Below are 27,169 nucleotides of genomic sequence, written 5' to 3'. Positions count from 1 at the left end.
TGGTCTCAAAAAATAAAGTTGGAATTCAGTTCTTCCCAGACTGCATCGTATGGATCTATGTCATTGGATCTTACTTATTTGGCAGATATCTTCTTATCGGATTCGACACCTATCATGCTGCAGAGAAACTTCAAATTTTGCCAACAGGACTTAAGTATAAGCGTCAGTTTCAACCTTATACTCAAAGTCCCAATCAATTCTCCATAACGAGAGGTTCCATCCGATTTCGCACACTTAAGAATTATTTGTGCCATGCTTTCCGACTCCCACTTGAATTTCCACCATCCTTCTCCTGCATGTGAAATCCAAATTTCTTCATTACCCTTCCTTTCAAGCTAAATGAAGACATTAATCCAACCAAAGCCAGTCATCCTGGAATGTCTCCTTCCGACTTAGCTTTGGCAAGACAAGAATGTCAAGAACTGCTTGACAAGGTTTAATTGAACCAACCCAGTCTCCTTGGGCATGTCAAGCATTCTATGTGGAAAACGAGCGGGAAAAGATAAGGGAAAGAAAAGGCTTGTGATTGACTATAAGCCTTTAAATCATTTTCTTCGGATGATAAGTTCCCAATTCAAGATCTCTTCCCTACTAGTTCGTCTTCAAGGAGCGACTCTCTTCTCAAAGTTTGACTTAAAGTCAGGGTTTTGGCGTTAGGCATTCATCACGATGTGAGATATAAGGCGCTTTACGTATTCCGAGCACAATATCGGTGGGCAGTCATGCCCTTTGGCCTTAAAATGACCCCCTTTGAGGAGAATAGGTCTCCCTGTCTTTTCTATTCAGTGAAGCGGATAATATATAGATGATATTCTCCTCTTTCTAAATCATGCGGGGAACATGAAGAGCTTCTTCGGTAGCTTTCGTACTTGGTTCATTCATACGGTATAATGCTCTCGGAAAGAAATCATACATTGGGCAATCCGAAATGGATTACAAGTTCAACAATTTCCGGGCATAATCAATTACATTCGAGATTTTATTCCAAAGGCCTTGACCCATACAAAGGTTCTAACGCTCAACCGAAAAGGATGCTAGCCCATGGGCCCAAGCCCATCTTGAAGCGTTAAACTACTAAAACAATTGGCCCAAAAGACTCCTCCACTCTCTATTCCTGCGATGATGCATGATTGATTAAACCGATGCTAATGACTTTGCTTGGGGTGCCCTTCTTCCTGCAAGAACAAAACAAAAGGAATCATTATGCAAATATGTATCAGGCGTTTAAAGACAGTGAGCTTCACTATCATTCCAACATAAAAGAGATTTTGGCGGTTAAGTATGCAATTCAAAATGCGAGTTCTTCCTTGCTTCAAGACATTTCATTATCGGAATGGACAACTCCAATTTTCCCTCGCATTCGGAGTTCAAAGGTCGCCAAATTCCGATAAACAGCTTCTCGCCTAAAGAGTGGTTCTCTGCATATGATTTTGAAGTTCAACACATCCAAGGCAACAAGAACCTCATTCCCGATTTCTTATCTCGCCTCTCCAAGCCCTTCACAAATCCCTCTAGTCCTTCTTTCTTTATCTTTATGGCTCGGTTTAGTCATCCAGACCACACACCCGGCCAACTCATTCTATTCCCGAATTTGAACTTTGGATTTCTGACGCATCTTAGCCTTTTACAAAGATGTTGTGCCTCATCAAGAAGACTTTCTTTGCTTCATTTCCATGGAGACTTTTTCCTACCATAACAGAGACATTTCCCTCAACATCCGAGCAATTCGGTACCTTTGGTATCTTACATGTCTATATCATCTTCCGTAGAGCTCCCATTACTATGAGACCTTATGGTTTTTGCATAGGGAAGAAAATAAGTCACATCCACTGCTGGCAGTTTTTACATTATTTGAAAACCATCATGCATGGCAACATCGTCTCGGAAGATTAGTTCATCAAGCGGGGCCTCCTCAATATGACAGGATCATGCAAAGGCTTTAACTTATCACACCATTCTCTTTCTCCACCAACAACATAATAAAGAGGACAACGTCTCAACAACCATCACTCCCTGGAAAACCTTCCATGGCCGCTTTGAAGAAATGCCTTTCACTATCAAACATGCTCTACTTCATAAGGGAAATGAACTCAATCATTCAACTAATGAAGCATTCCCAGTAATCAACATGCACAGGAGACCCTCAGATCAAAGAAGACTAATTTCTCCTACTTCTTCAACACCTTCAACCTCATCCGGTCATCAAAATGAAGCCACATCATCAATGGAGATAAACCCGGCTTTCCTAGAGCCATGGTCACAACCGGAAGAACCTCCTCCATCGGATTCTCAATTATTGTCTCAAGAAATATCTCGAAAATCTCCTCGATGCTATTCATCCCGACACACTGGCCCATCACGGCGCATTCGTCATAATTATGGCATAAGTGAGTCGGGATGACTCGATGAAGACTACTCGAACATGGACCCACCAATAAGCGTATTTGGTGAGGATCGGATAAGCCACTCACAAAAAGCAAGATGCTCCACTGAGAAGATGCTCTATATTATTGTACTTAAAGTAGATATTTTGGCTTTTTATGTCACATGTTTTACTTCTTTATGAAAGGAATATATTCCTTTCTAATGCGCATGCATTAAGCATAGTAGTCTTGCCAGGTGGCAAGAGTTTGTGGTTTGTAAGTTTATCTTGACGTTTCCCCTTTTCCTATATAAAGGAGGGTTCGTCTCTCTTGTAAATCAGGTTGTGCAAGGAATAAACACTTATCTTTCTTATCTTTCATGGCTTTCTAATTTCTCTCTATTCTTCTTCTCTATCCTATGGCAATGAATTATTTGCTACGATCATTTCTGTTATAATCCAAAGGGCTAACTCGACTAACTCGGCTATTCGAGTTTCAAAGAAGCAGAAAGACCCCCATGGCGAGGTGCCTCTTTGGTCTTAGCTTAAAGAAACTCTCTTGCCTTGAGTAAGGATATTCTCCTTGAGTTTACAGCATGAGGATTATAGCATGAACAGCTCTCGGCGTCATCCAAACCATAAGGTCTGTAGTAATGGGAGCTCTACGGGAAGATGATATAGACATGTAAGATACCAAAGGTACCGAAATTGCTCAGATGTTGAGGGAAATGTCTCTGTTATGGTAGGAAAAAGTCTCCATGGAAATGAAGCAGCAAAGTCTTCTGGATGAGGCACAACATCTTTGTAAAAGGCTAAGATGCGTCTGTAAATCCAAAGTTCAAATTCAGGAATAGACAGGTTGGCTGGGTGTGTGGTTCGATGACTAAACTGAGCCATAAAGATAAAGAAAGAAGGACTAGAGGGATTTGTAAAGGGCTTGGAGAGGCGAGATAAGAAATCAGGAATGAGGTTCTTGTTGCCTTGGATGTGTTGAACTTCAAAATCATACGGAGAGAACCACTCTTTTAGGCGGAGAAGTCATTTTATCGAGGGAATTTGGCGACCTTTGAACTCCAGAATCGCGAGGAAAATTGGAGTTGTCCATTCCGATAATGAAATGTCTTGAAGCAAGGAAGAACTCGCATTTTGAATTGCATACTTAAAATCTCTTTTATGTTGGAATGATAGTGAAGCTCACTGTCTTTAAACTTCCGATACATATTTGCATAATGATTCCTTTTTATTTTGTTCTTGCGAAGAAGAAGGGCACCCAAGCAAAGTCCTTGCATCGGTTTGCGAGAATCAGCTATGCATCATCGTGAGGAATAGAGAGTGGAGGAGTCTTTTGGGCCAATTGTTTTAGTAGTTTAGCCCGGTATGGGCTTGGGCCCATGGGCTAGCATCCTTTTCGGTTGAGCAGTTAGAACCTTTGTATAATGCGGCCTTTGGAATAAAATCTCGAATGTAATTGATTATGCCCAGGAATTGTTGAACTTGCTTTTTTGATAGATTCTCATCGGGAAAATGCCTCAGTTCTTGGGCCAAATGAGGGCCTGCTTCATATTGCCCATTCTTCAATTTCAGGCCAAGAAAATCCATTTCAGATTGCCCAATGTATGATTTCTTTTCTGAGAGCATTATACCGTATGAATGAACCAAGCTGTGAAAGCGCTGAAGAAGCTCTTCATGTTCCCTGACAGATTTAGAAAAGAGGAGAATATCATCTATATATTATCTGCTTCTTGAATAGAAAAGACAGGGAGACCTATTCTCCTCAAAGGGGCTATTTTAAGGCCAAAGGGCATGACGGTCCACTGATATTGTGCGTCTGGAATACAGAAAGCAGTCTTATTTCACATCATCGGGATGAATGCCTAGCGCAAAACCCCCGACTTTAAGTCAAACTTTGAGAAGAGAGTCGCTCCTTGAAGACGAACTAGTAGGGAAGAGATCTTCGGAATTGGGAACTTATCATCTGAAAGAAAATGATTTAAAGGCTTATAGTCAATCACAAGCCTTTTCTTTCCCCTTATCTTTTCCCATTCGTTTTCCACATAGAATGCTTGACATGCCCAAGGAGACTGGGTTGGTTCAATTAAACCTTACTTTGGGCGTTCTTGACATTCTTGTCTTGCCAAAGCTAAGTCGAAGGAGACATTCGGGATGACTGGCTTTGGTTGGATTAATGTCTTCATTTAGCTTGAAAGGAAGGGTAATGAAGAAATTTGGATTTCTGTGGGAGGAGAAGGATGGTGGAAATTCAAGTGGGAGTCAGAGCGGCATGGCACAAATAATTCTCTTAAGTGTGCTGAAATCGGATGGAACCTCTGTTATGGAGAATTGATTGGGACTTTGAGTATAAGGTTGAAACGGCGCTTATACTTAAGTCCTGTTGGCAAAATTTGAAGTTTCTCTGCGACATGATAGGTGTCGAATCCGACAAGAAGATCTCTGCCAAATAAGTAAGATCCAATGACATAGATCCATACGATGCGATTCGGGAAGAACTGAATTCCAACTTTATTTTTGAGACCATCGTAGTTTGAAATCTTTGCCGTCACCGTAGTAAAATGATAAATTTTCTTTTCCGGTGAAAGGAATGAAAGACATCTGGATTCAACATGGTACAATGAGAACTAGTGTCCAATAGTGAAGTAACAGGGACAGGCCTGTCATATTTGCCAGGAAGGATGTGAATAGAAACCAGGGGTGTAGGATGAATTGGTTGTACTGTGGTGATTTCTGGAGAAGATGAACTTCCTATGTTTTCTGGAAAATTAGGAATAGATAGTGTTGGGAAAGAAGAGTTGGATTGTACTGGTGTAGGTATTATGTAGGGATGTGGTTCTTCAGGAATGCGATAGGCTATATCTGCAAAGATGGTTTCCCGGTGATGGTAAAGGAGATAGCCCGATGAAAGTTTTCGGAGTCCTGGTAATTTGTCTGAGGTTCAATTTTGACTTGAAGTGTAGGTCCTATGGTTAAGATTGAAGTTTCTTCATCGGAAGAATTTTCTTAATCCGCATCGGTATCCCGAACAAGGAAAGGCAAAGAGTGTTTGGGAAGAAGCCATTTCTTCTTCCCGAAAAAGTGATTCAAGATCATGGTCGGATAGTTCTTCCGGACATGAATCTTTCAATTGATGAAGAAGAGCAGCGATCATTTCCCATTAGGACATTTCTTTGCATAGTGCCCTCTTTGGCCACGGATGTATGCACTCGATTCACGAGCTTGTTTGTCGATTTCTTTCTAAACCGGTGATATCTTTTTCCCTTTTTCCGCTTGTAATGAGAAGATTCCTTGGAATAAGAAGAAAAATGTTTTTTCTTTTGATCTGCGATCACGGTGTTTCTCTTTGCATTTGATTTGAAGATAATCCTGTTGCATAAGTTCTTGATGAACGCCCTCCCTTTTGCAATTTTTGAATAGTTTCACATTGTTCACACATCTTGTCAGGTTGAAGTGAATTGCCAAATTTCCGAGAGAAATATGAGTGATATCTGCGTGAGTTTCTGTCATCATGCGTTGAATTCCAATTTGCATCTCTTCAAGCGGTGACAAAGTATATTTGAGATCATCCTTTGTTGGGCCCGACGAGTTCATAATAGAGTTTGGACATATGAACATAGTGGGCTTCTAGATCTTTTCTCTTCATGGAGCGGCATTTGCGATCAAAATATTCTTGTTTCCATTGTCGAAGATTAAATTGTAATCACCCAAAAATTGTTGGTGAATATGCGCGAGCTTGAGCAAGAGAACCAAGTTGAACAAATTGTATCCTTTGATACTCGGATAAATGGGAGAACCATTCTCGTAAGGTGCCGGTAAATCTTGATGTGAATTCGATTAGGGTAGCTTGGAGATTAGCACGAGGATTTATCATCCGGAGATCAAGCCAAGCATTGAATTCTAAGATTTTATTTCTCCATTGTGATGGTGGCACTGTATCTAGAGAAAACCAAGGACCAGAGGCTGGTTTTGGAGGAAGAGAAGTTCTGGGCGAGGGATTCTCGATCTTCCGTCTCTTCTACTGATGCGGCTCTTCATGAGGTCAGTTCTTGTTGTGTGTTCATTAACACATGAGAACCTAGTACACCGGGATTCAAATTTGTGGAAACGAGGATCTAGTTTCTTGGTCGGAAGAGTAAGAACTAGATCGTTGAAGTTGACGGTCTGAATCCGAAACATACAACTCGATGAGGCGGTTGAGGTAGGAGTTGTATCTTTGTATGGAAAACTGTATTTCACAGGTCCTTTGTCTTTTGTAGGTTGTGAGAAAGAGGATGAAGTTTTAAAGATACCTTTTCTTGGATTGCTCACAGGCACGGTCAAGCTTGTCTTGTTTGGTACAATAGAAGACATAAAAGGATGAGGTGTAGAAATAGGAAAATTGAGTGGAGAGGAGGCGGGATGTTTTGTAGGATAAAGATCTCTCTCTATTTCTCTTGAACACTCCTTGACCTTAAGATTTCTCTGTCCTTTTTGCAAGAATAGAGGTGATGTGGTACGAGATGCTAGTATCTGTTGCATTTCTTGCTCAAGTTTAGGCGACTGAATGAAAGCTTTGTATGTAATTGCAAGGCTTCTTGTCTGAAAGAAGTAACATGAGCTTCAATAGAACTTGTTTTTTCATAGACTTGTGAAAGTCTATTATCAATCTTCTTCAGATACTGATTCTGAGCAACAGCGTTATTGGTTTGCCAATTTAAGACTTCTTCTACAGCTGAGAGAGGAGCTAAAGTACCTGCAGGTTGTACTGTATCTTTTGCAATAAAAGGTCGTGCAGGTATCTTTGATTGCTCATTTTCCTTTCTTTCTAGAGGTGGAAAATCTTCAGAATTCATCATGAAGTAAGGAACCGCAGACTCCCTCCGGAATGGTGATATTGAGTCGGAGAGTGAGGGGGATAGTGATGATGATATGCCTTCTTTAGAAGATTGTAGTGATGTTGAATGTGCTAAGGGAGATAATCTTGTTGTTCAAAGAACATTGAGTTTGCAAAATAAACATGATGTCCATAGGGAGCAAAGGGAAAATTTGTTTCATACTTATTGTTTGATTTCTAACAAGTTGTGCAACATGATTGTGGATAGTGGAAGTTGTACCAATGTAGCAAGCACTTTGCTAATGGAGAAATTGAAGTTGCCTACTACCAAGCACCCAAGACCATACAAGTTGCAATGGCTTAATAAAAGTGGAGTTGTAAAGGTAAATAAGCAAGTTTTAGTTTCTTTTCAAATTGGTAGATATAAGGATGAGGTGTTGTGTGATGTGTTGCCAATGTTGGCCGGACATATGTTGTTGGGGAGACCTTGGCAATATGATAGAAGGGCTAGTCATGATGGATTCAAAAATATGTATACTTTGACTACGGATGGAAAAAGGTTTAACCTTGGACCATTAACTCCAAAACAGATTTTTGAAGACCAAATGCACATCAAGCAACAATATGAAGAAATGGGTTCTTCATTGGGAAACTCTTTGGGAAGAGAAACCTTTGAGAGTAAAGAAAAAGGTGAGATGAGTGAACCTAAAAATTCCAATTCTCTTGACCAAAATGGGAAACACAAGGTGAGAGAAAACAAGGAAGGTTCAAATGAAAGAAAAATGAGTGTTTATGCAAAAATGAGTGATGTGAAGGAAGCTATGCTTTTGAAGCAACACATGCTTGTACTTATGTACAAGGAGATTTTGCATATTTCTAACGAAATAACCAATTGTTTGCCTAGTGTTGTTGTTGATCTTTTGCAGGTTTATGAAGATTTATTTCCGGAAGAAATTCCAAATGGTTTGCCACCTAAAAGAGGCATTGAGCACCAAATTGATTTCATACCCGGAGCAAGCATTCCAAATAGACCAGCATATAGATGTAATCCGGAGGAGACCAAGGAAATCGAAAAGCAAGTGAGTGAGCTTATGGAGAAGGGTTATGTTCGTGAAAGCATGAGTCCATGTGTTGTACCCGTCTCGTTAGTGCCTAAGAAAGATGGAACTTGGAGGATGTGTGTTGATTGTCGTACCATCAACAAAATCACGGTGAAGTATAGACATCCTATTCCTAGGCTAGATGACATGTTGGATGAATTGCATGGTTCATATTTGTTTTCATAAATTGATTTGAAATCTGGTTATCATCAAATTAGAATGAGAGAAGGTGATGAATGGAAAACAGGTTTTAAAACTAAACATGGTTTATATGAGTGGTTAGTAATGCCTTTTGGTTTAACTAATGCACCAAGCACTTTCATGAGATTGATGAATCATGTTTTAAGAGCATTCATAGGCAAATTTGTTGTTGTCTATTTTGATGATATCATGGTTTATAGCAAAAATTTAGATGAGTATGTACAACATTTGACTTGTGTTTTTTATGTGCTTAGAGAAGAGAAGTTGTATGCTAATCTAAAGAAATGTTGTTTTTGCACTAATGAAATTACTTTTCTTGGATATATTGTCAATGACAAGGGTATTCATGTTGATCAAGAAAAGGTAAAAGTAATTAGAAAATGGCCAACACCCACAAGTGTAAGTGATGTAAGAAGCTTTCATGGTTTAGCTAGCTTTTATAGAAGGTTCATTAAGAATTTTTCTACCATAGCTGCACCTTTAACTGAATGCATAAAAAAGAATGTTTGTTTTAAGTAGGGGATTGAACAAGATGAGGCTTTTAACTTGCTAAAAGATAAATTAAGTTCTGCACCCTTGTTATCTTTGCCAAATTTTACTAAACCATTTGAGATTGAGTGTGATGCAAGTGGCATAGGTATTGGAGGAGTTTTGATGCAAGAAGGCAAGCCCATTGCATTCTTTAGCGAAAAGCTAAGTGGAGCAAGTCTAAACTACCCTACATATGACAAGGAGTTCTATGCATTAGTGAGGGTTCTAAAGACATGGCAGCATTACCTTGGCTACAAAGAATTCATAATTCACACTGACCATGAGTCCTTGAAGTATCTCAAAGGACAAGGAAAGCTCAACAAGAGACATGCAAAATGGGTAGAATTCATTGAATCCTTTCCATACATCATTAAGTACAAGCAAGGAGAAGAAAATGTGGTGGCCGATGCATTGTCAAGAAGGTATGCCTTGATCTCTAAACTTTTTATGTATTCTAATGATCCTGATTTTGCTAATGTTTATGGGGTATGTGAGAAAGGGGGTTTTGATAAGTTCTATAAGTTTGATGGTTTTCTTTTTCGGGAAAACAAATTGCGTGTGCCACAAAGTTCTTTGAGAGAGTTACTTGTGAGAGAGGCACTGATGCAATAAAGACAAGAATTACAAATGATCCTTTAAGCTTTCAAGGAGGTCCAATGACAAGATCCAAGTCCAAAAGTATGCAAGAAGCTTTGTTGGGCTTAATTAAAGACATTTGGAATGTTCAAACACAACAAGGCTCAGTCCAAGATTTAGGATTGCAAAAAGGATCCAAAATCATCAATTTAGTGCAATAAGTTTGGGCTGAACTCATAGGTCTAATAAGATTCATTTGAAGCCTTTTTTTTATTTTTATTTTATTAGGTTTTTCTTAAGTTATGGTGTGATTAGTTGTCTTTTAGAGTTACAAAATAGATGCACATAATTAGTCATAATTTGGAGTTACAAAATGGATGCACATAATTAGTTGTCATTTGGGAGTTACAAAAATGAGTGACATCAATGTAAAAACAGCCACTTTTAATAAGTTTTAAGGGGAATTAAAGGGAGAAACGTGGGGAAGCTCAAAAGACATCCATTTAGGTTTCTTTGTCTTGTTTTGGCTATAAATATCAAAGCCAAATCCATTTGTAAACATAGAATTTTGAATGATAATCTTTGTTTGCTCTTTGTGAGTGTTTTTGCTTAAGTTCTTGCATGAACTTTGAACTTATCAAACTAATTTTAGTTTGTGGCGTTCTCTAACCAAAATCTTGTGTTTGATTCATAACTTATCAAATCATACTTGGTTTGTGGCGTTTGGAGTTGAATTCAAGTGCTAGTTTCATTGTTGGAACTAGTTTTTCTAACTTCACTTGAGGAGATCCTTGGGTTTTGGAATCATCTTGATTGGAGGGTGTTTTCTTGCATTCCATATGTATCGTAACTCATTAGTTATTGGGGTGTATGGTTGCTAAGATGATGATTTCCTATCATTTGGTATCGGAGCTTGCTTCCAAGTTGAGGTTTGCTTATCTTTGTGTTTTGTGTGTTATTAAAGTTTCTCATCTTCTTTATTTTTTTGTGCCAAATTCTTCTTGTTTCAATATTTTCCTTCTAAGTACTCATTCTTTTCAAAGTTTACACCTTTGTGTGCATAAAGTAAAACTTCGTTGTCCTTTGCTAAAAAAAAAAATTGTGTTGTTCATAATTTCTTTTTAGTTGTGTTATTATCATTAAAAAAAAAGAATCACAAGATCAAAAAAAAAAAAAAGAGAAAGTTTGAAGTGGCATAGAAATCATATTCTATTATTTTATTTTATTGCTTTCTTGTGTCTAGCTACTTTAAATTTGGCCTGACCTAACAACTTAATCTAGACCAACCTTTTCTTTCTTCTTTTCACTCCATTGAATTGCCATAATCTGATTTGGTTTGTTTAGGTGATTAGTTCATCATCTAAGAACCTAAAGCAAAAGCAAGAGAGGTAAAAGGCAATAGTGGTGAGACTAGCATCGAGAAAAGCCAAAACTTTGAGTGAAACACGAGCGGTGTGACATTTTAATTGAGAGACACACGCAGCGAGTGTTTTTGTGAGGCTATTCTAACTTGTTTTTCAAGTTTTTCGCACAATGTCAAAAGAACAAGTTTCAAGTAGTGTTGGAGCATCCATTGAGCAAACTTTGCAAGCAATGCAAAAAGAGTTTGAAAGAATGTATAGGCGAATGGATGATGTTGTTGAAAGTGTGAGAAGGCAAGGTGAAACTATTACAAGAATTCAAAACGAGCCTAGAAGAGAAAGGCAACTAGCCTTTGAACAAGAGGATTATGATGCCGAAGATGATTTGGAGGATGACCAAGCAACCACTTTTGGTGGAGATGACCATCCTAGGAGACCTGATAGGAGATCAAGGCAAGATGGTGTAGATCATGACCTAGGCGGCATCAAAATGAAAATTCCTTCCTTTCAAGGAAAGAATGATCCCGATGTCTACTTGGAATGGGAGCAAAAGGTGGAGATGATCTTCGAATGCCATAACTATTCGGAGGAGAAAAGGTAAAACTTACTTTGCCGTTGAGTTTTGTGATTACGCTAGTGTTTGGTGGCATCAATTGTGTAGGAAAGGAGACGAAATGGAGAAAGACCCGTAGGGTCATGGATGGAGATGAAACGCATCATGAGGAAGAGGTTCATTCTAACTATTACTATAGAGATTTGCATCAACGATTGCAAACTCTAAGGCAAGGAACCATGAGTGTGGAGGAGTACCACAAAGAAATGGAAATGGCTATGATTAAAGCAAATATGGAGGAGGATAGAGAGGCTACCATGGCAAGATTCTTGAATGGTCTAAACAAGAATATTGCTGATCTTGTGGAGTTGCAACATTATGTGGAGCTTGAGGACATGGTGAATGTGGCCATGAAAATTGAAAGGCAACTCAAGCGAAAGGTGCAAGTAAGTTTGATTCTAAACTTAATTCGAGTTCTAGTTCTTCTAATTGGAAATCGAATTGGAGTAAAAGGATGATAAATTTGCTAAGCCTAAAGTGGATGAGAATAAGAATAAAAATGAAATAGGCAGCAAAAACAAAGTTGAGAATCAAGCTAATCAATCTAGAAGCTTGAAGTGTTTTAAGTGTCTTGGACATGGTCATTATGCACGTGATTGCCCTAATAAGAGGACCATGATTGTTAGAGATGGAATTGTTGAATCCGAAAGTGAAAATGAAAATGATGATGAGAATGATGACATGCCAACTTTAGAGGATGTTAGTGATGTTGAGTATGCTAAAGGGGATGTGTTAGTAGTACAACGCACACTTAGTTTGCAATGTAAACACGATGAACATCGAGAGCGTGAGAATTTGTTTCATACTCATTGTTTAATTGCTAATAAGTTGTGTAACATGATTGTTGATAGTGGAAGTTGTACTAATGTTGCTAGTACTTTGCTTGTGGAGAATTGAAATTACCAACTACCAAACACCCAAGGCCTTACAAGTTGCAATGGTTGAATGATAGTGGTGTTGTGAAGGTAAATAAGCAAGTGCTAATTTCTTTTTCCATTGGGAGATATAAGGATGAGGTGCTTTGTGATGTAGTTCCCATGTATGCCGGACATGTTTTATTGGGAAGACCTTGGCAATATGATAGGCGTGTGATTTATGATGGATTCAAGAATCGATATTCCTTGACTATTGATGGACAAAAGTTCAATCTTGGACCATTACCTCCCAAGGCCATTTTGATGATCAAGTGAGAATTAAACAACAATATGAAGAGCTTGAATCTTCATATGGGGAATATCGGGGGAGGGAGCAAGAAATAGTGAAAAAGAAAAAGGTGAGGTAAGTGGTAAAAGTGAGTGTAATGGGAAACACAAGGTGAGAGAAAACAAGGGAGATGAGAGTGAAAGAAAGATGAATGTGTATGCAAAGCCAAGTGATGTGAGGAGAACACTAACCTTGAGGCAGCCCTTACTTGTACTCATGTACAAGGAAATTTTGATGATTTCTAATGATCTTAATAAGGATTTGCCTTGTGTTGTTCTTGAGCTTTTGCGAGAATATGAAGAGCTTTTCCGAAGATGTGCCTAAAGGATTACCACCAATTCGAGGAATTGAACATCAAATTGATTTCATTCAGGGTGCAAGCATACCTAATAGGCCGGCATATAGATGCAACCCCGAGGAGACAAAAGAAATCCAAAGGCAAGTGAGTGAGCTTATGGATAAAGTGCGTAAGAGAAAGCATGAGTCCTTGTGCGGTTCCTGTAATTTTAGTGCCTAAGAAAGATGGTTCATGGAGGATGTGTGTTGATTGTCGTGCCGTCAACAAAATAGCAGTAAAGTATCGCCATCCTATACCTAGGCTAGATGACATGTTGGATGAATTGCACGGTGCTTGTGTGTTTTCTAAAGTGGATTTAAAATCCGGATATCATCAAATAAGAATGCGTGAGGGTGATGAATGGAAAACCGCTTTCAAAACAAAACATGGATTATATGAGTGGTTAGTCATGCCGTTTGGTTTAACTAATGCTCCAAGTACTTTTATGCGATTGATGAATCATGTTTTGCGCGCTTTCATTGGAAAGTTTGTAGTGGTTTATTTTGATGATATTCTTGTGTATAGCAAATCTTTAGATGAGCATGTAATACACTTAAAGCTGGTTTTTGATGTGTTAAGGCAAGAGACATTATATGCTAATCTTAAGAAATGCACTTTCTGCACTAATGAAATTACTTTTCTTGGATATATTGTTAATGACAAGGGAATTCATGTTGATCAAGAAAAAGTAAAAGTAATTAGAGAGTGGACAAAACCTACTAGTGTGCATGATGTTAGGAGTTTTCATGGTCTTGCTAGCTTTTATAGGAGATTCATTAAGGATTTCTCTACAATTACTGTGATAGGAAATCATCATCTTAGCAACCACACACCCCAATAACTAATGAGTTATGATACATATGGAATGCAAGAAAACACCCTCCAATCAAGATGATTCCAAAACCCAAGGATCTCCTCAAGTGAAGTTAGGAAAAAAAAACTAGTTCCAACAATGAAACTAGCACTTGAATTCAACTCCAAACGCCACAAACCAAGTATGATTTGATAAGTTAAGAATCAAACACAAGATTTTGGTTAGAGAACGCCACAAACTAAAAATAGTTTGATAAGTTCAAAGTTCATGCAAGAACTTAAGCAAAAACACTCATGAAAGAGCAAACAAAGATTATCATTCAAAATTCTATATTTACAAATGGATTTGGCTTTGATATAGCCAAAACAAGACAAAGAAACCTAAATGGATGTCTTTTGAGCTTCCCACGTTTTTCCTTTAATTCCCCTTAAAACTTATTAAAAGTGGGCTGTTTTTACATTGATGTCACTCATTTTTGTAACTCCCAAATGACAACTAATTATGTGCATCCATTTTGTAACTCCAAATTATGACTAATTATGTGCATCTATTTTGTAACTCTAAAAGACAACTAATCACACCATAACTTAAGAAAAACCTAATAAAATGAAAATAAAAAAGGCTTCAAATGAATCTTATTGGACCTATGAGTTCAAATTCCAAACTTATTGCACTAAATTGATGATTTTGGATCCTTTTGCAATCCTAAATCTTGGACTGAGCCTTGTTGTGTTTGAACATTCCAAATGTCTTTAATTAAGCCCAACAAAGCTTCTTGCATACTTTTGGACTTGGATCTTGTCATTGGACCTCCTTGAAAGCTTAAAGGATCATTTGTAATTCTTGTCTTTATTGCATCATTCCCTCTCTCCCTCGTAAGGATTCGTCCTCGAATCAGCCTCATTGTCAACTTCATCACCTACATCAAATAAAGAAAGATCGGCAACATTAAAAGAAGCACTCACATTGCCATACTCACTTGCAAATCTATCTTATAGGCATTGTCATTAATTCTTTCAAGAACTTGGAATGGCCCATCCCTCTTGGCATTAATTTAGACTTCCTTTGGCTTGGAAATCTGATGCAACCAAAGATGCATCTAAGTCAACTAGCATGGATCCACTAGCCTATGGAGGACCGATGACACGAGCAAGGAGTAAAAGGTTCAAGCAAGCCTTAAATTCTTACTTGGAGCATGTTTTGAAGATGGCTAATGATGGTGCTTTTAATGAAGATAACAACGCCTTGAAGATAGTGACATTAATTGCTATTAATGAAGCTTAAACTTCCGGTCATGGAACAAGGTCAAGGTCAAAGATCGGGGATCAAAGTCAACAGGGCTTTCCTAGGGTCTCTAGAAGCATTGGGCCGCGCATTAGGGTTTCTAGAAGCATTGGGCGCACCCTAAGCATTGGGCCGCACATTAGGGTTTCTAGAAGCATTGGAGGTCTCACCTAACCCTAGGGCAGCCCACCACTTATGCTTAGAGAAGGAGGCGGCCGCATTAGAAGTCTTTTAGGGTTTGATTCTTTATTGCTTATCTCTTAGTCCTTTTTAGGGTTAGAATCATTTCAAAACTCTATAAATAGAGCTATGTATTTCAGTTTAAAGGACATAAGATCAATATACATTTCTGAATGAAGTTTAATTTGAGTTGTTAACTCTTATTCCTTAAGGTGTTCCTTATTGAATTTCTTGAGATTAAATTAACTTGTTTGATTTAGTTTCACATCTACATGTTTGATCAATCAATTAACTTTTTATTAGTTTCTTGAGTTGTTTGAACATTCTTCATTTATTTATAACTAAAGGGCTTAGTAGTTCTATTGCTAAGTTTGTTAGTTCCATAATCAATTGCAAACTTTCAAGTTAGATCTTGGGGCGACAAATTCGAACTTATTGGTAAGGGTGCTTCCTCTTAAATAGGGAGAGCATTTATCAGTTTGATTTTCTCACCATTACTTATCTTGGTGTTTGAGCGTGTCCGAGTTCGAGTTCGTATCATTTGGTATCGGAGCCAAACTTGTTAGTTGGTTCATTTTTTTCAATTAAAGAGTCATCTTCTATTTCATCTCAATTTCACATTGCATCATTATTAAAAAAAAAAAAAGTATACTATTTTCATTCTTGCCGCATACCAAGGCAGATTTCCAAAAAAAAAAAAAAAGAAAGGGAAGGAGCGGAAAACTAACCCTAACCATTTGTGTTGGGTAGTTCTCGAAGAATTGACTCTTGATTGATTCATTCATAATTCCTTTTAATTAATTGGAGCTGTTCTTCATTCTTATAATTCCGATTTGGGTAATTTTGTTTGTTTTCTCTTAAAAATCTTTTCTTTTGGGTTAATTGAGTCTTGTTCGATTAGTTGTAAGCTTGTTTTGTTCACACGCTTATAATTCGTTTTATTGATTCACGAGTGTTCTATTGAACTTCAGAATTAATAAACGTTAAGAGGTTGTGAAAAACTTGTTCTTGTGATTACTAGAACAATTTGATTTAATTTCTATAAGGAATTCAATTCTTTGTGAGTGAAACACGTGAGGGAGTGATCTTTTCTTGTTTTTGCCTTTAACTATAAGAAGCCTCCAGAGTATATCACTTGATCACGTCCTTTTTTTCTTAGTCTTTTGGTTTAACCATGTCATCTGAACCATCATTGACTTTGGAAAATTTAGCTTATACATTGAGAGATGTAGTAGAACATATGACAAAACAATTTCAAAAACAAGATGACAAATTAACTAGGTTATTGAATGATATGCCTAAAACGTCTAAAGGTTTGTGCCATCGCACTACCAAAGGGATTTGTACAACAAGTTACAAAATCTAGTACAAGGTAGTAAGAGTGTTGAGGAGTATTGGCAATCTATGGAGATAGCTATGATTAGAGCCAATAATGATGAGGATAGGGAAGCCACAATGGCAAGATTTTTGCATGGTTTGAATCGTGATATTGCTAACATAATTGAATTGCAGCATTATGTAGAGATGGAGGATATGTTGCACATGGCCATAAAGGTGGAAAAGCAATTAAAAACCAAGAGCAGAAGTGCTGCCCCTAGCTCAAAATGGAGTAATGCATGGAAAGGGAGCAACCAGCCCCCTAACAAGGGTCGTGAGGCATCAAAGGACATCAAGCCAGCCCCTAAATTTGATGTTAACACTAAACCAACGACGCAAAGTGACCTCAAATCAAAGAAAGTGCAATGCTTCAAGTGTTTGGGGTATGGACATATATCTTCCCAATGTCCAAACAAGCGAACCATGGCAATTCGAGGTGGTGAAGTGGTCTTTGAGAGTGATGAAGAATCCGAACCAGGGTGAGGAGGATTACCTATACATGCACGAGTTGGAAGAATGTGATGATGTGCAATTGGGTGAGGTTAGTAATGTACTTATAACTTTTAGAGCTCTTAATTTACAACCTATTGATGATGACACTCAAAGGGAAAACATATTCCATACTACATGTAAAGTACAAAACCATGATGCTAATTGTAGTTTAATCATTGATGGGGGTAGTTGTACTAATGTAGCCGGTGCTATGATGGTTGATAAACTTAGACTTCCAACTATTAAGCATCCTAAGCCATACACCTTGCAATGGCTTAATGATCAAAGTGGGATTAGAGTTACTAAGCAAGTCACGGATTGCATTTAGTGTGAAGAAGTATAATGATGAGGTATTATGTGATGTTGTTCCCATGCAAGCATGTCATATGTTGCTAGGTAGACCATGGTTATATGATAGATCCTGTAATTCATAATGGTCGAACCAATGCATATTCTCTTGTAATGGATGGAAAACCGTATGTTTTGGCACCATTAAGTCCTAAAGAAGTTTGTGAATTACAAAAAGTTGTAAAGGACCGAATGGAAGCATATGAGAAAGAAAAAGAAAGTGTGAGAGTGCATATGAAAAGAAAAGGTGCAAGCAAAAGGGGAGTTGTGTGGAAAATAATGAGGGGGGAGAGCAACGAGTGGTAAAAGGAGAGTTTAGCGAGGGTTTGCGCAAGAATGTGAGCAAAAGAGCGAGTAAGGCGCAAGAAGAAGGGGAGGCAAGCGAGAAAAAGTGAGTTTCTTAGTTAGAGAGCGAGACATGAGAAAGGCTTTGAGTGAAAATAGGCAAGTACTTGTACTTATGTACAAGGAGACTTTATTTAACACTAATAATCTTAACTCTTATCTTCCTAGTGTGTTTGTAAGTGTTTTGCGGGAATATGACGATGTGTTTCCGAGGGAGTTACCTAGTGGGTTGCCACCACTAAGGGGGATAGAGCACCAAATTGACTTTGTCACGGGGTCATCCATTCCAAATAGACCAGCCTATAGAGTCAATCCGGAGGAGACCAAAGAGCTGCAACGCCAAGTTGAGGAACTACTAAGTAAAGGTTATGTTAGGGAAAGTCTTAGCCCATGTCTTTGTTCTGTTTTGTTAGTCCCTAAGAAAGATGGGTCTTGGCGTATGTGTATTGATTGTCGTGCAATTAACAAGATTACCATTAAATATCGTCATCCTATTCCTAGGTTAGATGATATGTTAGATGAATTGCATGGAAGTGTTATCTTTACTAAAATTGATTTGAGAAGTGGCTATCACCAAATTAGAATGAATATAGGTGATGAGTGGAAAACGGCATTCAAAACTAAATTTGGTTTGTATGAGTGGTTGGTCATGCCTTTTGGCTTAACTAACGCACCAAGTACTTTTATGAGACTAATGAACCATGTTTTGCGTGCGTATATTGGTAAATTTGTGGTAGTTTACTTTGATGATATTTTGATTTATAGTAAGAGCTTTAGTGAGCATGTTGAACATGTTCGGATGGTGTTGATGGTTTTGCATGAGAATTCTTTATATGCTAACCTTGCTAAGTGTGATTTTGCACAAACAAACTTGTGTTTCTTGGTTTTGTTGTTAGTAAAAATGGAATTCAGGTCGATGAAGATAAGGTAAAAGCAATTAAGGAGTGGCCAACACCAAAGAATGTTAGTGATGTGAGGAGCTTTCATGGGCTTGCAAGCTTCTATAGGAGGTTTGTCAAGGACTTGATTGCCGCACCACTTAACGAGCTTGTAAAGAAGAACGTGAAGTTTCATTGGGGAGAACAACAAGAAAACGCATTTAATATGCTAAAGGACAAACTTACTTCATCTCCCATTCTTTCACTTCCGGATTTTTCCAAAACTTTTGAAATTGATTGTGATGCTTCTGGTGTAGGTATTGGAGCTGTTTTAATGCAAGATGGGAAACCAATAGCCTATTTTAGTGAAAAGTTGAATGGAGCTAGCTTGAAATATCCAACTTATGACAAGGAATTGTATGCTCTTGTGCGTGCACTCAATGTTTGGCAGCATTATTTGCTACCTAAGGAGTTTGTGATTCACACGGATCATGAAGCATTAAAGCACTTGAAGGGACAGAACAAGTTGAATAAGCGCCATGCTAAATGGAGTGAATTCATTGAAGCATTTCCCTATGTCATTAAGTACAAGCAAGGTAAAGAAAATGTAGTAGCCGATGCACTATCTAGAAGGTATGCTTACGAGCAAGGATGATATGGACATGGCCAAGCTTAAAGATGGACTTGATGGAGAGGACAACAAGAAAACCAAAGATAAAGCTAAGGATCCATTGAGCATGCTACAAGGCCCAATTACAAGGTCAAGGTCCAAGAAGCTACAAGAAGCCTTAATTGGCTATATGCAAGATTGGGTTAGTCAAGGAAGCTCAATTCGTCATGCTAGGATAGGCCCAAGTAAAGACACATCTGAATGGGCTTTATTCAATGTTTTGCAAGTCCAAATACATGAAGACCAATGTGGGCTAATATTTGGGCTGAAATCTCTTATTTAAGTTCAGAACAATGTTATTGCCTATTTTTCTTATGTGGCAGCTAGGGTTAATAGTTTTACAAGGGTTTCTTATGTTAGGTGGCTATAAAAATGCCCCTTAAGTTGTGTTTTGAGGGATTCGAATTTTGATAAAATTATAGTAGTTGTTTCCTTTGCATATTTGCTTGAATTCTTGAATTCTTGTTGAATGCATAAACCACTTATCAAGGAATTGATCTATCCTTGTGGCGTGTTAAGGGTTAGGGTTTAAAGAACTTAGTTTTCTTTAGGTTCTGATCTTGATCAACCATACCTTGCAATCTGATTTAAGCGGTTCTTGGGTTTTGAAACTCAATTTGTTCTTGGGTTTCTAAGATAGTAATTCACGGGTTCATAATTATTAGGGTTCGTGGTTCTAATCCTTGGAGGTTCTTAACATTTGGTATCAGAGCTTTGGCTCTTAAATCAGGTTATTTATCCCTTTTCTTTAAGTTATTGTTTGTTTTCCTTGAGTTCTTGATATTGTTCTTGAAGTATTCTTGGTATTCTTGAGATCTACATTGTTTAGTTCTTGATTCTTGTAGTTTTTGATTCTGATTGAAAAAAAAAAAAACGAAACAAGAAAAGAAAAATATCAGATCCGAATTAGCAAAAAAAAAAAAAGTATTTGGTGTTGAAATCATTGTTCTTGGGGTGATTACATAGATATTAGGGTTGTTAAAAGGTTTAGGGAGATTTTCACAATCCTACATAAATAAGGATTTGGTGGCTGTTTGGGAAGATTCAAAGGGACATTAAATTCCAATGACCTGAGCCCTATACATACCATCTTATTTGAATTGATTCTTTTGTCCTTCATTTATTCTCCTCTTTGTGTGTCTTTTGAGTTTGGCTAGATTTGACACATTTAAAGCATAAAGAGGTAACCTTCCTTCTTGATCAACCTTCTTTGTGATTTTTGCTTCCTGAATCCGTTCCTTCTTTTCCTATTTCAAGCTGAACTGCATCTTTCTTGTTTCTTACATCTAGATTGTTTCTTCATATTTCATTTGCATCCGTTTGAAGTTTTCGCTTGTTTGTAGTCCTAATTTTATTGAAAGCGTGACTAATTGTTTAATTTTCTTGACTTTTGCGTTTTGCCTCAACTAAGCTTTTTAGATCATAATTCTTGGTGCATTGCAAGCATAGTGAAATAACTTGATGTGTGGTTATTGATTCACCTAAGAATCCTTGAAAACAAGCTGAGTGGTGTGAGTTTTCAGCCTTGTGTGATCATTCTTGATTGTGCGAAACACGAGTGACCATCCCCATTAATTGAGAGTAAACACGTGAGGGAGTGTTGGTGAGGTCCTTAATTTCCTTCGATTTATTTTTTTTATTGCATACTAACTCTTATTGCAGCATGTCAAGTGGTTCTAGTGGAGGTAATAATGTGCCAACTACAAGCATACCCACAGCACAAATGCATGAAAATGAGAGGGTGCAACGAAGCATAAGAAATATGAATGAGCAAATGGAGAGGTTGCAACTTAACATGGCAACCCAACGAAGGGAAATGGCAACCAATCAACAAGCCATTATGGACCAAATTAATGCACTTGCAGGGTCCGGGAAATAGGCTTGATGAAGGGGGGAATGTGCAAGGTAATCATGGGCGGCCAATTGGGGTGAATGAGGATGACTTTGATGAGGGTTTTGAGGAGTATGATAATGCGGCCTATGGTGGGGTTGGTAGAGGCACGGGTAGAGGAGCTAGGAGATACCAAAATCTTGGTAGAGGTAGAGAACACTTTGGTGGTGAGTTTGGTGGTTATGGGAACTATGATGATGTTGATAGGAACTTGGGTAGTATCAAACTTAGTATTCCTACCTTCTTGGGGAAAACCGGTCAGGAGGCATATTTGGAGTGGGAAAAGCGAGTTGACCTTATCTTTGATTGCCATAACTTTCGGGGAGGAGAAAAAGGTGAAATTGGTGGTTACCCAATTTAGTGATTATGCTATAGTTTGGTGGGATCAGTTGGTGGTTAGTAGGAGGAGGAACATGGAAGAGCCTATTGGTAGTTGGATTGCACTCAAAACTATCATGAGAAGGCGTTTTGTACCCGGACATTACCATAGGGAGTTACATCAAAGACTCCAATCTTTGAGGCAAGGTACAAGGAGTGTTGAGGATTTTTATAAGGAGATGGAAATGCTCATGACTAGGGCTGATTTGGATGAGGATAGAGAAGCTACCATGGCACGATTCATTGGTGGGCTTAATAAGGAGATTGGCCGATAGGGTAGAGTTGCAACATTATGTGGAGCTTGAGGAGTTAGTTCACCTTGCAATTAAGGTGGAAAAGCAACTAAAACCTAGAGGAATGACAAGGTTTGAATATAAGGGCACTTGAGTGGGAGGCCACATTGGTCTAATTCTTGGAAAGGAGGTAAGAAAGGTGATGATAAGGTTATTCCCAAATGACAACAAAGGAAAAAGCATTTCGGACAACAAAGACACATCTAAACCCGAAATTAACAAAGAAAAGAATAGAGACATCAAGTGTTTCCAAATGCTTGGGGGCGTGGCCATATTGCTTCACAATGTCCAAACAAGCGGGCAATGGTGGCTAGAGACCATGGGAGATTGAAGCAGCAAGTGAAGAGAGTGATAATGATGATGAGATACCACAATTGGAAGGCGGCCGATGATTGCATTGAGGGTCCTATGGGAGGTGAGCTCTTGGTGGCTAGGCGCACACTAAGTGTTCAAATGAAGGAAGATGATACCTTGGAGCAGCAAAGAGACAACATTTTCCACACAAGATGCCATGTACAAGGTAAGACTTGTCTTGTTATTATTGATGGTGGTAGTTGTACAAATGTTGCTAGCACTTTAATGGTTGAAAAATTGGGTTTAAATCTAATTCCACATCCTAGACCTTATAAATTGTTATGGTTAAATAATTGTGGTGAGATCAAAGTGAATAAGCAAGTTGTTGTACCTTTCACAATTGGTAGATATTCGGATGGTAGCTATGTGATGTAGTGCCAATGCATCTTGGCCATATCTTGTTAGGTAGGCCATGGGAATTTGATACGAGGGCCTTCCATGATGGCTTTCTAAATAGGTACTCATTTGTGAAGGATGGGAGAAAAGTTACTTTGACACCTCTTTCTCCTAAGGAAGTGTATGATGACCAATGTAAGTTGGAAAGAGAGAGGCGTGAGGCTGAAAATAACAAAAAGGAACATGAAAACCCAAAGGGTGAGATTCGGCCTAAAGAGAAAACGAAGGCAAAGGGTAGTTTTTGGCTAGGGAAAGTGAAGTTAGGCATGCATTTCATTCAAGTCGGATGTTATTTGTTGTTACTTATAAAGATGTATATTTGAACACTCTGAACTTGATCTTTCCTTACTAGAGTGTGTTTGCTAATCTTTTGCAGGAATTTGCTGATGTCTTTCCAGGAAATGCCAAGTGGATTACCTCCTCAAAGAGGGATAGAACATCAAATAGACTTCATACCCGGGGCTTCCATACCAAATAGACCAGCCTATAGAAGTAATCCAGAGGAGACAAAGGAGCTTCAAAGGCAAGTGGAAGAACTTATGTCAAAGGGGTATGTGCGTGAGAGCTTAAGTCCTTGTGCGGTTCTAGTGATTTTGGTTCCAAAGAAGGATGGCACATGGAGAATGTGTGTGGACTGCCGTGCAATCAATAAAATAACGGTAAAGTATCGTCATCCCATTCCTAGGTTAGATGATATGCTTGATGAGTTGCATGGTGCATGTTTGTTTACTAAGATTGATTTGCGTTATGGTTATTATCAAATTTGCATGAAAACTGGTGATGAGTGGAAAACGGCTTTTAAGACTAAATATGGTCTATATGAGTGGTTAGTTATGCCGTTTGGGCTTACAAATGCACCTAGTACTTTTATGAGGTTGATGAACCATGTCTTGCGTGAGTGTCTTGGTAAATTTGTGGTTGTGTATTTTGATGATATCTTAGTTTATTCCAAGTCCATTGATGATCATGTCATGCATGTGCATAGGGTTCTAGACATTCTTAGGGTAGAAAAATTGTATGCCAATTTGAAAAAGTATGCTTTTTGCATGGATAAAGTTAATTTCCTTGGTGATAGGAAATCATCATCTTAGCAACCACACACCCCAATAACTAATGAGTTATGATACATATGGAATGCAAGAAAACACCCTCCTCAAGTGAAGTTAGGACAAAAACTAGTTCCAACAATGAAACTAGCACTTGAATTCAACTCCAAACGCCACAAACCAAGTATGATTTGATAAGTTAAGAATCAAACACAAGATTTTGGTTAGAGAACGCCACAAACTAAAAATAGTTTGATAAGTTCAAAGTTCATGCAAGAACTTAAGCAAAAACACTCACAAAGAGCAAACAAAGATTATCAACCTAAATGGATGTCTTTTGAGCTTCCCCACGTTTCCCCCTTTAATTCCCCTTAAAACTTATTAAAAGTGGCTGTTTTTACATTGATGTCACTCATTTTTGTAACTCCCAAATGACAACTAATTATGTGCATCCATTTTGTAACTCCAAATTATGACTAATTATGTGCATCTATTTTGTAACTCTAAAAGACAACTAATCACACCATAACTTAAGAAAAAACCTAATAAAATGAAAATAAAAAAAGGCTTCAAATGAATCTTATTGGACCTATGAGTTCAAATTTGAACTTATTGCACTAAATTGATGATTTTGGATCCTTTTGCAATCCTAAATCTTGAATTTGAGCCTTGTTGTGTTTGAACACTCCAAATGTCTTTAATTAAGCCCAACAAAGCTTCTTGCATACTTTTGGACTTGGATCTTGTCATTGGACCTCCTTGAAAGCTTAAAGGATCATTTGTAATTCTTGTCTTTATTGCATCATTCCCTCTCTCCTCGTAAGGATTCGTCCTCGAATCAGCCTCATTGTTTAACTTCATCACCTACATCAAATAAAGAAAGATCAGCAACATTAAAAGAAGCACTCACATTGCCATACTCACTTGGCAAATCTATCTTATAGGCATTGTCATTAATTCTTTCAAGAACTTGGAATGGCCCATCCCTCTTGGCATTAATTTAGACTTCCTTTGGCTTGGAAATCTTTCCTTTCTCAAATGTACCCAAACCCAGTCACCCGGTTCAAATACAACTTTCTTTCTCCCCTTGTTGTGTTGCTTTTGATATTGTTGATTTCTTTTCTCTATTTGAGTACGCACATTCTCATGTAAGCTTTTAACAAATTCAGCTTTTGCTTGCCTTCAAAATTAGCCTTATCAATGGGTAATGGCAATAAATCCATTGGAGTTAATGGATTGAACCCATATACAATCTCAAAAGGTGAACAATTTGTTGTACCATGAATACTCCTATTGTATGCAAACTCAACATGTGGCAAACATTCTTCCCAATTCTTCAAATTTCTTTGAATTATTGCCCTCAATAGTTGTGAGAGAGTCATATTAACCACCTCCGTTTGTCCATCCGTTTGTGGATGACAAGTTGTTGAGAATAGAAGCTTTGTTCCCATCTTGCTCCAAAGTGTCTTCCAAAAGTGGCTAAGGAACTTGACATCTCTATCAACGACAATTGTCCTTGGAACCCCATGCAATCTTACAATTTCTTTGAAGAATAACCCCGTAATATGAGTTGCATCATCTGTCTTGTGGCATGGAATGAAATGTGCCATTTTGCTAAACCCACATCAACAACAACAAAATAGAATCTTTCCCTCCCCTTGACCTAGGTAATCCTAGAACAAAGTCCATAGAAATGTCTACCCAAGGTTCATTAGGTATGGAAAGTGGAGTATACAACCCATGATGCATCACTTTAGATTTAGCTTGTTTACAAGTGATGCATCTCTCACATATTTTTTGAACATCTCTTTTCATTTGTGGCCAAAAGAAATGATTTTCTAAAACATCTAAAGTTTTTCTCACACCAAAGTGCCCCATCAAACCCCCACCATGTGCCTCCCTCACAAGCAACTCTCTTAAAGAAGATTGAGGCACGCATAACTTATTTTCTTTAAAAAGAAAACCATCATGTCTATAGAACTTGTCAAACCCCCCTCTCTCACATGCCCCATATACATTAGCAAAATCATGGTCTGAATTATATAATTCCTTAATGAACTCAAAACCCAATAATTTTGCATCAAGTGTAGAAATTAGAGCATACCTTCTAGATAGAGCATCGGCAACAACATTCTCTTTACCTTGTTTGTACTTGATGATGTATGGAAAGGATTCAATAAATTCCACCCATTTAGCATGCCTACGGCTTAGCTTCCGTTGTCCTTTGAGATATTTCAAAGACTCATGGTCGGTGTGTATAATGAATTCCTTATACCAAAGATAGTGCTGCCATGTCTCTAAAACTCTTACCAAAGCATAAAACTCTTTGTCATAAGTTGGGTAGTTTAGACTTGCTCCACTTAGCTTCTCACTAAAGAACGCAATTGGTCTTCCTTCTTGCACTCAACCTCAAAGGTTTTAGCAAAGTCAGGCAAAGCAAGTAAAGGTGCTGAACTAAGTTTTTCTTTTAGCAAGTTAAAAGCATCATCTTGTTCTTTTCCCACTTGAAACCCACATTCTTTTTAATGCATTCGGTTAAAGGTGCGATGAATTGTAGAGATTTAATGAATCTCCTATAAAAGCTAGCAAGACCATGAAAACTCCTAACATCATGCACACTAGTAGGTTTTGTCCACTCTCTAATTACTTTTACTTTTTCTTGATCAACATGAATTCCCTTGTCATTAACAATATATCCAAGAAAAGTAATTTCATTAGTGCGAAAGTGCATTTCTTAAGATTAGCATATAATGTCTCTTGCCTTAACACATCAAAACCGGCTTTAAGTGTATTACATGCTCATCTAAAGATTTGCTATACACAAGAATATGATCAAAATATACCACTACAAACTTTCCAATGAAAGCGTAAAACATGATTCATCAATCGCATAAAAGTACTTGGAGCATTAGTTAAACCAAATGGCATGACTAACCACTCATATAATCCATGTTTAGTTTTGAAAGCGGTTTTCCATTCATCACCCTCACGCATTCTTATTTGATGATATCCGGATTTTAAATCCACTTTAGAAAACACACAAGCACCGTGCAATTCATCCAACATGTCATCTAGCCTAGGTATAGGATGGCGATACTTTACCGTTATTTTGTTGTGACGACAATCAACACACATTCTCCATGAACTATCTTTCTTAGGCACTAAAATTACAGGAACCGCACAAGGACTCATGCTTTCTCTTACGTACCCCTTATCCATAAGCTCACTCACTTGCCTTTGGATTTCTTTTGTCTCCTCCGGGTTGCATCTATATGCCGGCCTATTAGGTATGCTTGCACCGGAATGAAATCAAT

The sequence above is a fragment of the Ricinus communis genome, chromosome 2 (genome assembly GCF_019578655.1).
Source record: "Ricinus communis isolate WT05 ecotype wild-type chromosome 2, ASM1957865v1, whole genome shotgun sequence".
NCBI lineage: Eukaryota > Viridiplantae > Streptophyta > Magnoliopsida > Malpighiales > Euphorbiaceae > Ricinus > Ricinus communis.
This window is presented reverse-complemented; position numbering follows the sequence as displayed.